This window comes from Rhinopithecus roxellana, chromosome 9, assembly GCF_007565055.1.
Source record: "Rhinopithecus roxellana isolate Shanxi Qingling chromosome 9, ASM756505v1, whole genome shotgun sequence".
In the NCBI taxonomy this organism is placed as follows: domain Eukaryota; kingdom Metazoa; phylum Chordata; class Mammalia; order Primates; family Cercopithecidae; genus Rhinopithecus; species Rhinopithecus roxellana.
Genome location: NC_044557.1, coordinates 120,855,543 through 120,868,946, shown reverse-complemented (window position 1 = coordinate 120,868,946; position 13,404 = coordinate 120,855,543). Strand labels below are relative to the sequence as shown.

At 32.8% G+C, this 13,404-nt stretch overlaps 1 long non-coding RNA gene across 1 annotated transcript in view; it reads right to left on the bottom strand.

Moving 5' to 3' along the window:
• LOC104665839 overlaps window positions 1–12,032 on the bottom strand; it is a 30,375-nt gene extending 18,343 nt beyond the window's left edge. The window contains exons 1-2 of the long non-coding RNA XR_748466.2: window positions 11,937–12,032; window positions 6,393–6,514 (exon numbers count right to left, since the gene is read on the bottom strand). This is a non-coding gene — a long non-coding RNA (uncharacterized LOC104665839). The remainder of the gene's footprint in view (window positions 1–6,392; window positions 6,515–11,936) is intronic.
• Between the last annotated feature and the right edge of the window lie 1,372 nt (window positions 12,033–13,404).

The following is a 13,404-nucleotide window of genomic DNA, read 5'->3' as shown; positions in this document are numbered from 1 at the left end:
GACCTACTAAAATCACCTCCTGATCTTGCCCCTCTCCAGACTTAACTGGAACTTGAAGCAATCAGTTAAAATCCAAATATAATGTGTGTGTTTTTTCTCCTTCCTCAAACTCTTTAATTCTTCTAATGGTTTTTAGTATAAAGTAGAAACTGTTAGTTACTGTGACCTACAAGGACATGTATGATTTGGCACTTGCTCACCTTCCCAGCTTTTCTGAGTGATTATTTTAGGTTTCCTTATTCTAAGTTACTCAGCAGTGCTCATTAAACTCCAGCCAAGCTGACCTGTTTTCCTGCCTCTGGGCCTTTCCCCTGAACTTCTCCCTCCTATAAGGAAATGCTCCCACACTACTTAGCTGGTTTTCACCTGTTCATCTTCAAAATTCAGCTTAAATATCATTTCTTTGTGTATGATTTCTCTGACTGCCTAATACAGTTCCTCCCCTATCTTTGTTTTCATGAGTCCTTTACTTTCCCTTCACAAAAATATTCACATCTCGAATTAAGTATATTGTACATTTAATATTTCTGTCTACTAGTAGACTATAAGCTCCATGAAGGTAGGAGAGAAGACTTTGTCTCTTCTATGTTCAAAGTTCCTACTCCAATGCTTGACACCCAATAGCTTCTCAATAAATCTTTTTTTTATGTTTGTGGTTTTATTTTTTATGTTGTGATTTTTTTTTTTCATGTTGCATGCCTGTTCGAGCAATGCACAATGGTCCCTTAAACATGGCTCACTACCCTAAGGATATAATGGGTCTCAGTTGGATTAATGGGATATCTCTGATGAATAAAATACTATCTACCTGGGCCATTCTGTACCACACAGCACACGAGAAATTATATGAGCAGCAAAATGAAACTCAAATATAAAATAAATTAGATAAAGGGTAATTTAAAGATTCCAAATATACAATACTTAATCTCCAATTAATATAACCTGGGTTATATTATTATATCTGAAACCAGCGAATGCTAAGGATTTTGTATATATTCCAAATTTGATTACTTTTTATATGCTATTCTATTAGAGCTGTTTCATAGAAGCAGGTTAGTTCTGGGTATATACACTCTTAGTATGTATATATATTTTTGAGGTACATGAGATGTTTTGATACAAGCAAGCAATGTGAAAAAAAGCACATCACAGAGAATGGGGTATTCATTACCTCAACCATTCATCCTTTGTGTTACAAACGATATAATTACACTCTTAGTTATTTTAAATTGTACAATTAAGTTATTATTGGTTATAGTCAAAAGAAAGGGATTCGATAAATCAAAGAGATATCTGAACCTCCAGGTTTGTTGCAGCTCTGTTCTTAATAGGTAAGATTTGGAAGCAACCGAAGTGTTCATCGACAGATGAATGGATAAAGAAAATATGGCACATAGATACAATAAATGTATTTTTAATGAATTCACTGAATATAGACATTTTCTCTCAGCAAACAGATTATTTATTAGACAACTCTAAAATAAACTAATTATTGTGCAGAAGTGTTTTTGCACATTATCTTCCTCATGTTGGATTCCCTAGAAATGGGTTTGAGATAATTTGTATGAAAGTTACGAATTAAGGAAATGTTTTCAGGAGAAACTGGTAAGAAATAAGGAGAATCAGAGTAAAGAAAGAGAAAGAAAAACAAGCAAGAAAGTGACTTCAGGCCAATCATTGCTTGTAACCTAATCTTACAAGGAATCTGTGAAATGCAAATTATCCCTAAGCATTGTCCATTGTCCCATCTTCAGGCAAGTGAGCTTGAGTGGAGAGACGAAAACTCAGACACATCCAGTTCTCTACAAATATATGAAAAGTGACTCCATTTGAAGGAGGGCAGTTCTTCCAAAGAGGAGTAGAATTATGGACTATTAGTATCCGGAATCATGAGAAAGGGACAGAGAAATGGCCAAAGACAACTGAAGTATAGCATCACCAGTAGCTGTTACTGAATACAAATACTTAGAATATTTTGGACTCTTTTTATAAAAGATATAAACTGAAATTCCATTGTCTTGGTGAAAAGTTAATCACATACTTTCTGTTAAACTTTGTAGAACACGTGTCCCATCATTTTATGCCTAAACATGTCTTTCATCTATTTTGGGGGGGGATTGTTTTGATTCCATATGCTTCTCTATAAATGTTGAAGCGCAATTTTAATACAAAATCCGTGAAGACTATTGCAAAAACCTAAGTTCCATTTGTGAACTGAGGAGCCATGCCAGGTCTGTTGGTGCAGATTCAAAATAATATTATTTTGTATTTTGTTTCCATCGACATTTAAGACTTCAGCAAATTTTATGTACCATGGTCCCTCTCTTCTTTATTTCTCTTAATTTGAGCAATGCACAATGGTCCCTTAAACTTGACTCACTACCCTAGGGATAAAATGGGTTTCATTTGGATTAATGTGATATTACTGATGGATAAAATACTATCTACCTGGGCCATTCTGTTCCACATAGCACAAGGGAAATTATATGAGCAGGGGAATGGAACTCAAACATAAACTAAATTAGGCAAAGGATAATTTAAAGAATCCAAGTACACAATACTTAATCTCTCATTAATATAACTTGGCATGTATTATTATGTCTGAAACCAGTGAACTCTAAGGATTTTGCATATGTTCCAAATTTGATTACTTTTTATACTCTACTCTATTAGAGCTGTTACACAGAAGCGGGTTAGTTCTGAGTTTTTAATCTCATTCTGCATATAGCAAGTAGTATGCTAATATCATTCTGGGTTTTTAGAATATTTCTTTAAACAACTACCACTGTATTTTGTTCATTAGATGTAATCATTGGTTTGTAGACTGAAGAAACTGTCTAACAGTGTCTTCCTGTAGATACCTTTACACAAAGTAAATGTTAATTAGCTAAAAACTAGACAGATCATATACTAGTTTTGAGTTTAGTAAACTACTAAGCCTCTCTCTGTCTGTGGAAAGGAGAAAAAAGGAAAAGACATGCTGGATTGTTTTTTGAATGGCATCCACTTTTATGTCTTCTATTTTTTTTTATTTTTCTGTTTCTTCTGTATCTTTTTTGGAATTAAAGCCACTTACCCTTATTTGCATAGAATTTAAGTTACATGCCAAAATTCAGTTTGGGGGACACGAAGCAATATTTATTATGCTATTACTATGTACTGGGTACTATGTTAGGGACTGGAGATGCAAAAATGAATAAGAGATACCCTGGCTTCAAGGAGACCGCTGTTTTTAAAATATAAAATAGATATTATAACATAAGTAACTGACAATTATCCGGTGTTGGTTACTTCACATAGAAATTTTACTTATTTTCAAGGATTTAAGAGTGATTTAAAAAATGTCTAGTGCCACCCACACTTTCCTCCCAACCTACAAAAATCTCTGTGCAGAACACAAGGTATTTATCACAACAATTGAACAGATGAGAAAAGTGAGGCTCGGAAATACTGTGACTTGCTACCCTCACTTCTGTGGCCAAGACTCCTGAGAGGTATCGATGCCTATCATTTCTCACCTCCTGCTTGCCTTTCAACCCAATGAAATCGAGTTCTATGCCCAGGACTCCAGCAACTTCTCTCACTAGTAAATTCTACTTCCTCTTTGTTACTAAATTAGTGTTTCCCTTTCAGTCCTTGTCTGCTTCATTGTCTGCAATATTTTACAGAATTGACTGCTCTCTCTTCTCCACACTTTTGTAGATTAACGTTCTCTCAGGCTTTCTTTTATCTTTGGTCTTATTGATTGATTGATTTTTCTTGTCGTTCTTTTGTTAGTCTTTAAAATGGATTTACAAGAAACTTCTTGTCTTCCTATCTTCTTATTAATTATTTTACTTGATTGGTTTAATATATTTTTGCAGCATTAAAGATTACTTAATTGATTAGTTGAATCATTATAACTACTATCTAGATATTTTTGTGAGAATAAAGTTTGGTCTTACCACTTAAATATAAATAAAAGAGATATAAAAAGAGATAAAGGAGTCTAGGACTTTCCTGAGTTTTTCAAAGAGGGAGCTGGAGAGTTGTTAATGGAAATCATTCAAGTGAGGGAATATAAGATGGGGAAAAGGTTTGCAGATGGAGATTATATGTGGAGTTTAATTTGGGGCTTACTAAGTATGACAGCCTAGTGGGCCATCTTAATGGTGATGGCTAGACCATACACAAAATATATGAGAAGGAGATAGTAGATTTAAGAGCAATTAGTAAATAGTGAATCAATGAAGCATAAAAAATTAATAGGATAACTGAAAAAGCACAGTCTTAGAGAAAAACTGATTTGAAATATGATTAAGAGTTCAATTTGAGATATATCCATGTCATCCAAATGTAGATCTCCAGGAGTACAATTATTTTTACATTTTGGCCCTCAAATCCCAAAAGTTCCTCAGATATCAATGTGAGCTCTCAGGAAAAGTGCCAAGAACAGAACTTTAGGGGTTTGAGGCTTTGAACTCCCCCACTCATTGATTCAATCAAAGAAGCTATAGTATTGCTGATAATTTTATTCATTCATTGACTGCTGGCATAAAAGTTTGAAAACTGACAAAGAAAACACATATTTATTTGGATGACAAAACTGAGACTACAGAAAATTTAAGCTATTTGATGAAATTTACATAGCTTATAAGTAACCAAGAATAATGTTGGGCGTTTCTCCCAAACACTTGTTTCATCAGTACCTTATACTGTCTTCTCCATTTGGCTGGCATTCATAGCATCTTTCAGTCCCATGCTTTGCTTTTGACTCTCACTCATACTTCTTTGATTTATACTATCTTTATCTATCTCATAAATTACAGAGACAATTGTCCCTACACTTGCCTAACACCACACTACTCTACCTTGCTCAATCCTTTTCCAAATGAAGTAATCTTTCTGAAAGGCAAATTGGATTATATTAACCCATGGCTTAAAACCACTCAGAACACTCAATTGTCCACAAGATAAAGTGCTAACAAACAAGTTATAAAAACTCTCCCTTATTTACTTTCTATTTTCATGCTATATAAATCCATTCACTAAATATTTCTATATATGTTATGTTCCAAGTATTTTTCAATGATAAATAAACCTTCATTCGGTTTGATGTGTGGTAGACAGATATATTAAAATTTAACATACATATTATTTAATTAATACAAATTGTGATGACTTAAGAAAATAATAAGATACTATGAAAAAAGTTAAGAACAAGGGTCTAATTTTATTGTATTTTCAGAAAATATTTTTTCTAAGATACATATAGTAAATAGGAGTTAGTCAAACATTCAAGAGAAGAGATTTCTGGCAGGAGAGACAACATTTGAGAAGGTCCTGCAACAGAAAACAGATTGGTTTCTTTGGGGAACTGAGAGTGCTAATTGTGGTTGGATTCCAGTAAATAAGAGGAAAGTAGGAAAGAGTTTAATATAGGTATAGAGAGACTGCTTATTGCAGTTGCTGAAATAGGTCATATCTCTCTCTCTCTCTCTCCCTCTTTCTCCCTCTCTCTTTCTCTCTCCCCCATTCTCTATCTCTTTCTATTTCTCTCTTCTTGCCTACTATATTTGCTACTCCCTCTGTCTTACACTATATATTCTGCTTCTACACATGTTATTTATATACCTTTTGAATAATTATTTTCATTTGATAGACCACAGAGTAAATGTTGCCCTATTTGGAATGTGTATTAGTCACAATGCTGTAATAAACAACCCCAAGATGTCAGTGATTAACACAATAAAGTCACCCAACATATATGTTCCAGATTAGACAGTTCTTCTGGAAGACTCTTTGTGTATGTTGACTTGCTGACCTACTTCATTCCAAATAGTGATTCTAATACCCACTGGACTCACAGGTTCAGTCAGTGTGTGGGAAGAGAGAGAGATTATTTATGGGTCAGACTTGGAAGTGTCCGGCCTAAGAATAACTTAACCCAGATTGAATAGGCCAAAATTCTGTCCATGGCCACTCCCATCTGTAAGAGAGGCTATGAGACAGAAAGGGCAATGGGCATAGTAAACAAGTCATCATTCTCTGCCACATTCCTCTTTTTTGGCCACCAAGTATCAGAAATGTCTCGAATTCCTCCCGTGTAAAGAATGCAACCAGCCTCTTCCTGAGACACAGAACCTCAATTCTTGTCCAGTCACTGTATCCAGCTCAAAGTTCAGGATCTCTAAGAAAGGCATGGTCCTTGCCATTACGTCTAAATGTGTCTCCTCATAGCTCTTCACCCCATGAACCAAAAAGACTAGTTGTTTTCAATGCAAATTTAAGCAATCACAGGACAGTTGACTGCTTAGAGATGTATCAGAATAAAAAACATCTGATTATAGCAAAGGTGAAATCCTACCAGAAAGCAAGGAAGGAATGAAAGAAGAACCTAGAACACCACTTACAGTATTAGAAATTGAGCATCATGGCTGAGGCAGGAGAATCATTTGAACCCAGGAGACGGAGGTTGCAGTGAGCCGAGACTGTGCCAGCGCTCTCCAGCCTGGGTGACAGTGTGAGATTCCATCTAAAGGAATAAAAAAAAAAAAAAAAAAAAAAAAAAAAAGAAAGAAAGAAAGAAAGAAATTGAACATCATAAAGATAATGAGAATTGTTTATGTCAGACACTAGGCTAAGTGTACATTTTTTTTTCTTTAAATTCTCAAAGCAACAATTTGGGTTGGGCATTATCATTAGCCCCATTTTACTGATAAAGAAACTTAAATTCAGAAAGGTTAAGAAACTTGCCTCAGTTTACACAGATACTAAATTGTTGGAATTAGATTTTAAGATTGTCTGGAAAAAAAAGATTGTCCGAATTAAGAATTAAATATCGTAATCATTATAATATACTATATTTCATATCTCAATTTAAATAGCTAAGGAGCCAATTAATGTATTTTTAGATTATTATTGCAAATTATATACCAGGGGAAAATTCACTAAAATTTCAGAATAGCAACCACTATAATATATAGATTTATATTAGAAGGGTTTTGAAAGTATTTACAAATAAAATAATGACGCTTAAATACAAAATTATTTAACTTTGAACCTAATAATTTACACAAGCTCATTGCATTTGAACAATAATTTCAAATTCTCCAATCTTTAATAACTTAGATGCCTTTGGCATCAGGTCTGTTACTCTAATTTTTTTTTTTTTTTTTTTTTTTTTTTGAGATGGAATCTCTCTGTCACCCAGGCTCAAGTGCAGTGGCAGGATCTCAGCTCACTGAAACCTCTGCCTCCCAGGTTCAAGCAATTCTCTGCCTCAGCCTCCTAAGTAGCTGGGACTACAGGCACACACCACCATGCCTGACTAACTTTTGTGATTTTTTTTTTAATAGAGATGGAGTTTTGCCATGTGGGCAAGAATGGTCTTGAACTCCTGACTCAAGTGATCCACCCGCCACAGCCTCCCAAAGAGCTGGGATTACAGGCGTGAGCCATGGCTCCAAACCTAACATTTTAATAATAATGATTATATCATAATAAGGCAATACTTCATTTTAAGATTTATTTTCTTGAGAAATTGCTTGTAATTAATAAATTCATCATAGTTCACTTCAAATTCACATAATCCAAACAAGGAAATTGTTCTTCATCCAAAATTTCCCCATAGAAATATGAACAGGATTTCTGGATAAATGTAAATGTAAAGGTACATATTTATTTTCATGGAAAGAATTGTAAAGTTTTCTAGTCTTACTATGATAATTTAGACAATACACTGAAACAGCTAGATGTACTACTTTATTTAGTAGAGCACTATTTTCCCTAAATGTCAGCAGAGACTGTTTAAAATGGCTTTCTGCCATGTATCTTTCAGGAAGAACATTTACATAGGCAAGATATTTTTGATAGTAGTTGCATTTTATGAATTGAAATGAAAAGGTATCCTTTAAATTTCCCATTCTGATAAAGAATTATGTTCCAAATTTGTAACACTTTTATTCAATAGAATGTCTTCTTTTTCAATAAGCAGAGACTTTTTCCTACTGAACTTCCAGTGATATCTGAAAAACATGACTACAGTTCTGTTATCACACACAATTTTTATTTTTTAAAAAATAACACACACAGTTCCAATAATATTTCTCATTAATACATGTTTTCTCTGTAAAGCATTTATTCAACTGGCTAGCGGCTTTCTTCAGACTTTGAATTTATAATTTTCAAAAGGCAAATATAGCAATTAAGAGCCTGGAAGAAATCCCTCATCAAATTAGAATCAACTGGCAAATTTGGACCTTAGCTAATTAACTATACTCTTAAAAATTTTGCTGAGAAATGAACTCAATTTAAACTTAAATTAATTAAATTAAATATATTCTAATACTTGATAACTCAAAACCCATTAATTTCAGTTTAGTGTGTTCAATACAACCAAGTCTTGTCTTCTGACCTGATATACGTCTCACCCCAAGAAGTTATGCAGTTAACATTACAAAGTACAAGGATTATGCACTAAAGAGTGTCAGATAGTATTAACGTGGCCTAATAAAATTATATGTAGCGCTGTTATAACTGAAGCGTAAATAAAAGTGAAAAAACAAAGTAGTCCTTTTGTTTCTATAGTGTCATTTAATTGACTTAGTAAAAAAAAAAAAAAAAAAAAAAAAAAACAAAAACTTCATTTTCTCAAGCACTGAATTGTTTCCCTTGCAATTATTCACTAAACTGGTCCCTACTAGCAATTTTATTGTGGCGTGTTTTTGAGATTTTTTGTTTTAATGTTCCACAATTCTCCTCTGCACAAATTTTTGTTTAGCACTTTTCAAAAACCCAAGGAATTAAAAGGCCTATTTAATTCAATTATTTTCAAAATGTTTTCTGTTATTATGTGAAAGATTTTAAGTTCAAGGGATCTATTGTAAAAAAGGGCAAATATAGTCAATTCCAATGTCTTGTATTCTTCAAGATTACTAACACCGTGGATTTTGACTGTTCTTACCACAAAATGATAAGTATGAGATGCAATTGTGTGTCAGAACTTTGTTGTACATAACAAATATATATACTCATGTCAATTAAAAATAAATTATTTTTCTAAAAAGTTCAGAAAGATGAAAATATTTATAAAACGACAAAACCAAATGTTTCTATTGAGAAACATTTGAGTGAGATAAAGATGGTGCTATACTAATTAGTAGGAACTTTAGTGAGATATAGTGCTATACTAATTAGTAGGAACTTTAAGCAATTATGTATAGGTAACTTTTGCATAAACAAAGGGTATCAGGTGATATGCAGTTGAGAGGGTGGTTATTTTATTTATACCTCATAATAACCATTATTGCTGGGATAAAAATAAGACATTATTTTCCCAATAAAAAATTATTGTTATGCCTGTTATTCTAGTGTACTTATTAATTATTGACAGTGCCTTGCTTGGAATATAATATTATATAGTTGGTTAATTATTAGATCCCTTTTGTGTGGAATGGGTACCAAGATTTAGAGAAGTATGTTGAGGTAATGAAGGTAAACTATTGTGAGTGAGAGGAAACTCTGAGTCCTCATAGAATTTCCAGACACGCAGAAATAGAATGAAATAGAATGACTGGTTTTTGAAGTGCAAAGGGAATTGTATTTATTTATTTACAGTTTTCTGGAAGATCTGTCACTGGGCTAAGTGGGGATTTAGACGACATGTGTGCAGGAAGACCTGACTGGTCTTATTAATCTAGCATAGTCATCTACTAAGCAAAGTCAGCAAAACCTAGTTCATTGATGTTGATTTTATCTTCATTTTTCCATTTCTTTTTGTTTATGTTTCTTACTGTATATAATTTAATAGTTTCATAGTGCTCTATAGGTTTTAAATTTAATATGTGTGTGTGTGTGTGTATGTGTGTGTGTATATATATATATATATATATATATATATATATATATATATGCTGAAGACCTGATTGCAATATCTATACTGATGGGGCTTGGCAAACAAATTGATTTTGGCAACCTTCCACTAACATATGCTGAGTGTTTGTTAGGCACTGTTAATAGTCTGGAGACTAAGACAATATAATCTTCTCATAGTCTGTGATTTAAAGACCCAAAAACAGTGCGTAAAATATTTTGACTATTTTTTTTATATTGAGTCTTGCCCTATAGCCCAGGCTGGACGTTATTAATATTATGTAACAATGAAAGTAGCGTCATGTGTACAACTTTTTTCCGGTATTTGTTTTTGGTGCTATACACAATATTATCAGTTAAAAAGTCACCTAAACAGAGTTTCCTTGTAATAATACTCAAATTTTGTTCCTGTGATCTCCTGAAATATTAAAATGAGAAAATGGAGACGAGTAGTCGTTTAAGAAAATATTACATTAAGTGCTTAAAATGTCATTAGAGAAACACCTAAAACTTTACAAAAAAAAAAAAAAAACCCATTAGTATGTAACATTACATCAACACATGAAACAATGTGGTTTAGTATATTATGTAAGTCCTTGGCATAGTAGATTTTTAAACATTAACTACATGGAAAGCATTATAAATTTAGTTTTAAAATATTCATATTCCTGGCCATCTTGAAATTTAAGCCAGATTATATGAGATACATCATGCATTTTCTAACATACCTTTCAGGATGATTATTCTTTATTCTTCACTCTTTGAAATAGATAGTGAGGCTATAATGTTCATGTATATTTGATTTCTGGCTCGCTCAATCGGGAGAAACTACAAATTTGCAATATCTGATTCATGGCAATTTTTCAGCATGGAAACTTTCTATTTTCACTTATAAGGAAATATAAGCCATAACTTTCTAACACGTTTACTACGGAAATGGTTTTTTACTTTTAATTTATCAGGCTAAAGTCTTTAAACATCAACAGAAAGCTAGCATATGGAAAAGAGAATGCAAGTGCATACTAACTTATTCTCTATTGTCAATTTCATACCAACTACTAAAAACAAAGCAAATAAAATCACATGAACCAAATTTAAGAACCCACAATTTAGGGCCTACCACTACAGGATGAGTTTATGTAGTTGCAAAATTAAGCCTAAATATAATTTTCAGAGTCGATGAAGGAAGTTTTTTGTGAAAGTGACAAAGCTCTGAGACAAGGCCCTATGTAGGAAGAGTGAGGTAAGTTAAACAAGTATAAACGAGTCAAATTCCTCATAACATCATGTGTAACTGACCCAGTTATCCTAAGAATCTTTACATTTCCATGTTAAAGGCTAAAAGGAAGTCTCCAAATCTTTGAATGAAAAACTGAATTAAAATGTTCTGAGTAATTTATGTCCATTTTAAACCTACTTTACCTGTGTCAATGAAATATACATGCAAAAAAAATCAATATTTTGCTCAAATAAACATAGCTTCATATAAAATTTTAAATGATTGTAATAAAATATATCATTTTTACTCAAAATGTCATTATTACAATTAGTTAAAACAAAAAGACCATTAACACAATTAATGTTATATGGTGTTACTGTAAATAAGTCATTTTAAAAGCAAAGGTATTTACCATTTGAGAAAAGATAAGAGAATGATTATTATTCTAAACTTATTTGTGTTTTGCTACAACCAAAGACTGTCAATAGAAAATGGTTTTATTATGTACTAAGAGTATAAGTTGGATAATAAGTCTGCAGTCTATGATGTTACAAAGGTAAATATCCAGACAAATTCATAGACACTCATTTTCTGGACAGGCACACTTAATTTATTTATTTAAGAAAAAACAAACTAAAATGCAATAGTAGTAAACATATTTACTACAGTAAGCCTCAAAAATATTAAAATATTAAAAAAGATAATCTTTGAATTGTGAAAATATGGCATATCTTTTTATGTTTACTTGGGTCTCTGTTTTTTAGATAGTCCTTATGTATAATGTACATTTGGACAGATAAGTAAACTATTAGTTTCTAGTATGTGCAGTACAAAATAATATAAAATCATATATTTTATGACTTACTGTTAATCTGTTCAAGTTGAACAAAGAGCCATAGGTTCAGACGCTGGGTTGCCACTGTCTGCGTGCGTGCCCTTTTAAACAGCAGGTCATTTGCCTCTTTTGAGGAGCAGTCTCTAGTCCATCCTGAATGAGCTGTAAAATCTCAGTGCTATCTGCAAATTGGGAAAGAGTGGAAGTGACAGAATTTTTGGCTAGATTTTCTTCTTTGGGAGTGAATCAAGCTAATTTTCTGAAGGAGTCGTTTGGCAGGCGCAGCACTATATCTGGCCATAAATAAGTTCATGGTCATGGTAACTAGAAGGAGATGAGGGCTTTTTGCTGGGGCTATCGGAGTGGGGGAACTGGAGCACAGAGAAGAGGCATGGCACACAAGAAAACAAAAGAGAGGAAGACATACACTCTAAACCAAGTAGACATTCAGCCATGCTGAAGGATGAGTTAATAACAGCAGGAAGCAAGAAACAACTTGTTTACAGTTACTGGGAAGAGAACAGAAAGTGCATGCTGAGGTGGAAATCCACTTTGGGTCTAAAAGCAACTTCTAACTCAAATATGCATTCTCTCCCACTGATATATTTTCTAATTTAATTCCTAGCATATAGCAAAAATTAGATATGTAATTCATGATTTGATTTCAAATGAACGAAATAAACAGTGTGTTGTGTTTTCGGGAGAGAGTAAAACACAGCATTGGTGTGCAAGCTCTGAATCTATCCTGCTTAGCTATGGTACTAACCTCAAAATTTACAAGTTCTTGTGAAATAGGATGAGTTAATTAAACTTCATATTTCTCATCTAAAATAAGGATAAACTGACACAATAATGTCACTGTGTAGACTAAATAAAATAATATTGTCAAATAATTTAACCCAATAATCTGCACATATTAAATGCCTTTTAAGATATTTTTATTATTTCCAAAAATAATTGTTTAACAACTTCACAATCCTAACTAACTTCAAAAATAGAGTTAAAGGTACTGAAATAGGTATAGTGGAAATCAAAGATGAACACATCTCTGCCCACCAAGAATACACAGATTTTTGGCAAAGAGTTTTCAACTGAAATTTTGCTGTTATTATTTAGCCACTCTGGAACAGAGAGCTAGGAGAGAAGTCCAGCATTTCTAGAATTAAAATAGAAACTCCTATAAATATCTAGTGCTATTCAGGAGCATTGGTCAAAGGACACACGATTATACCTTCGTAGGAGGAATAAGTTCAAGAGACAGATTGTAGAGCATGGTGACAAAAGTTAATGATGATATATTGAGTTCTTGAGAAATGTTAAGAGAATGAATACTGTATTCTCACTACAAAAATGCTAATTATGAGAGGTAATTCATTTGTTAATATACCTGGATTTAACCATCGCACAGTGTATATGTAATTGAAAACATTATGCCAGCATGATGAATACATTGAATTCTAGGTTAATTTAAAAATTATTAAATTTGATGAGAGAAGCA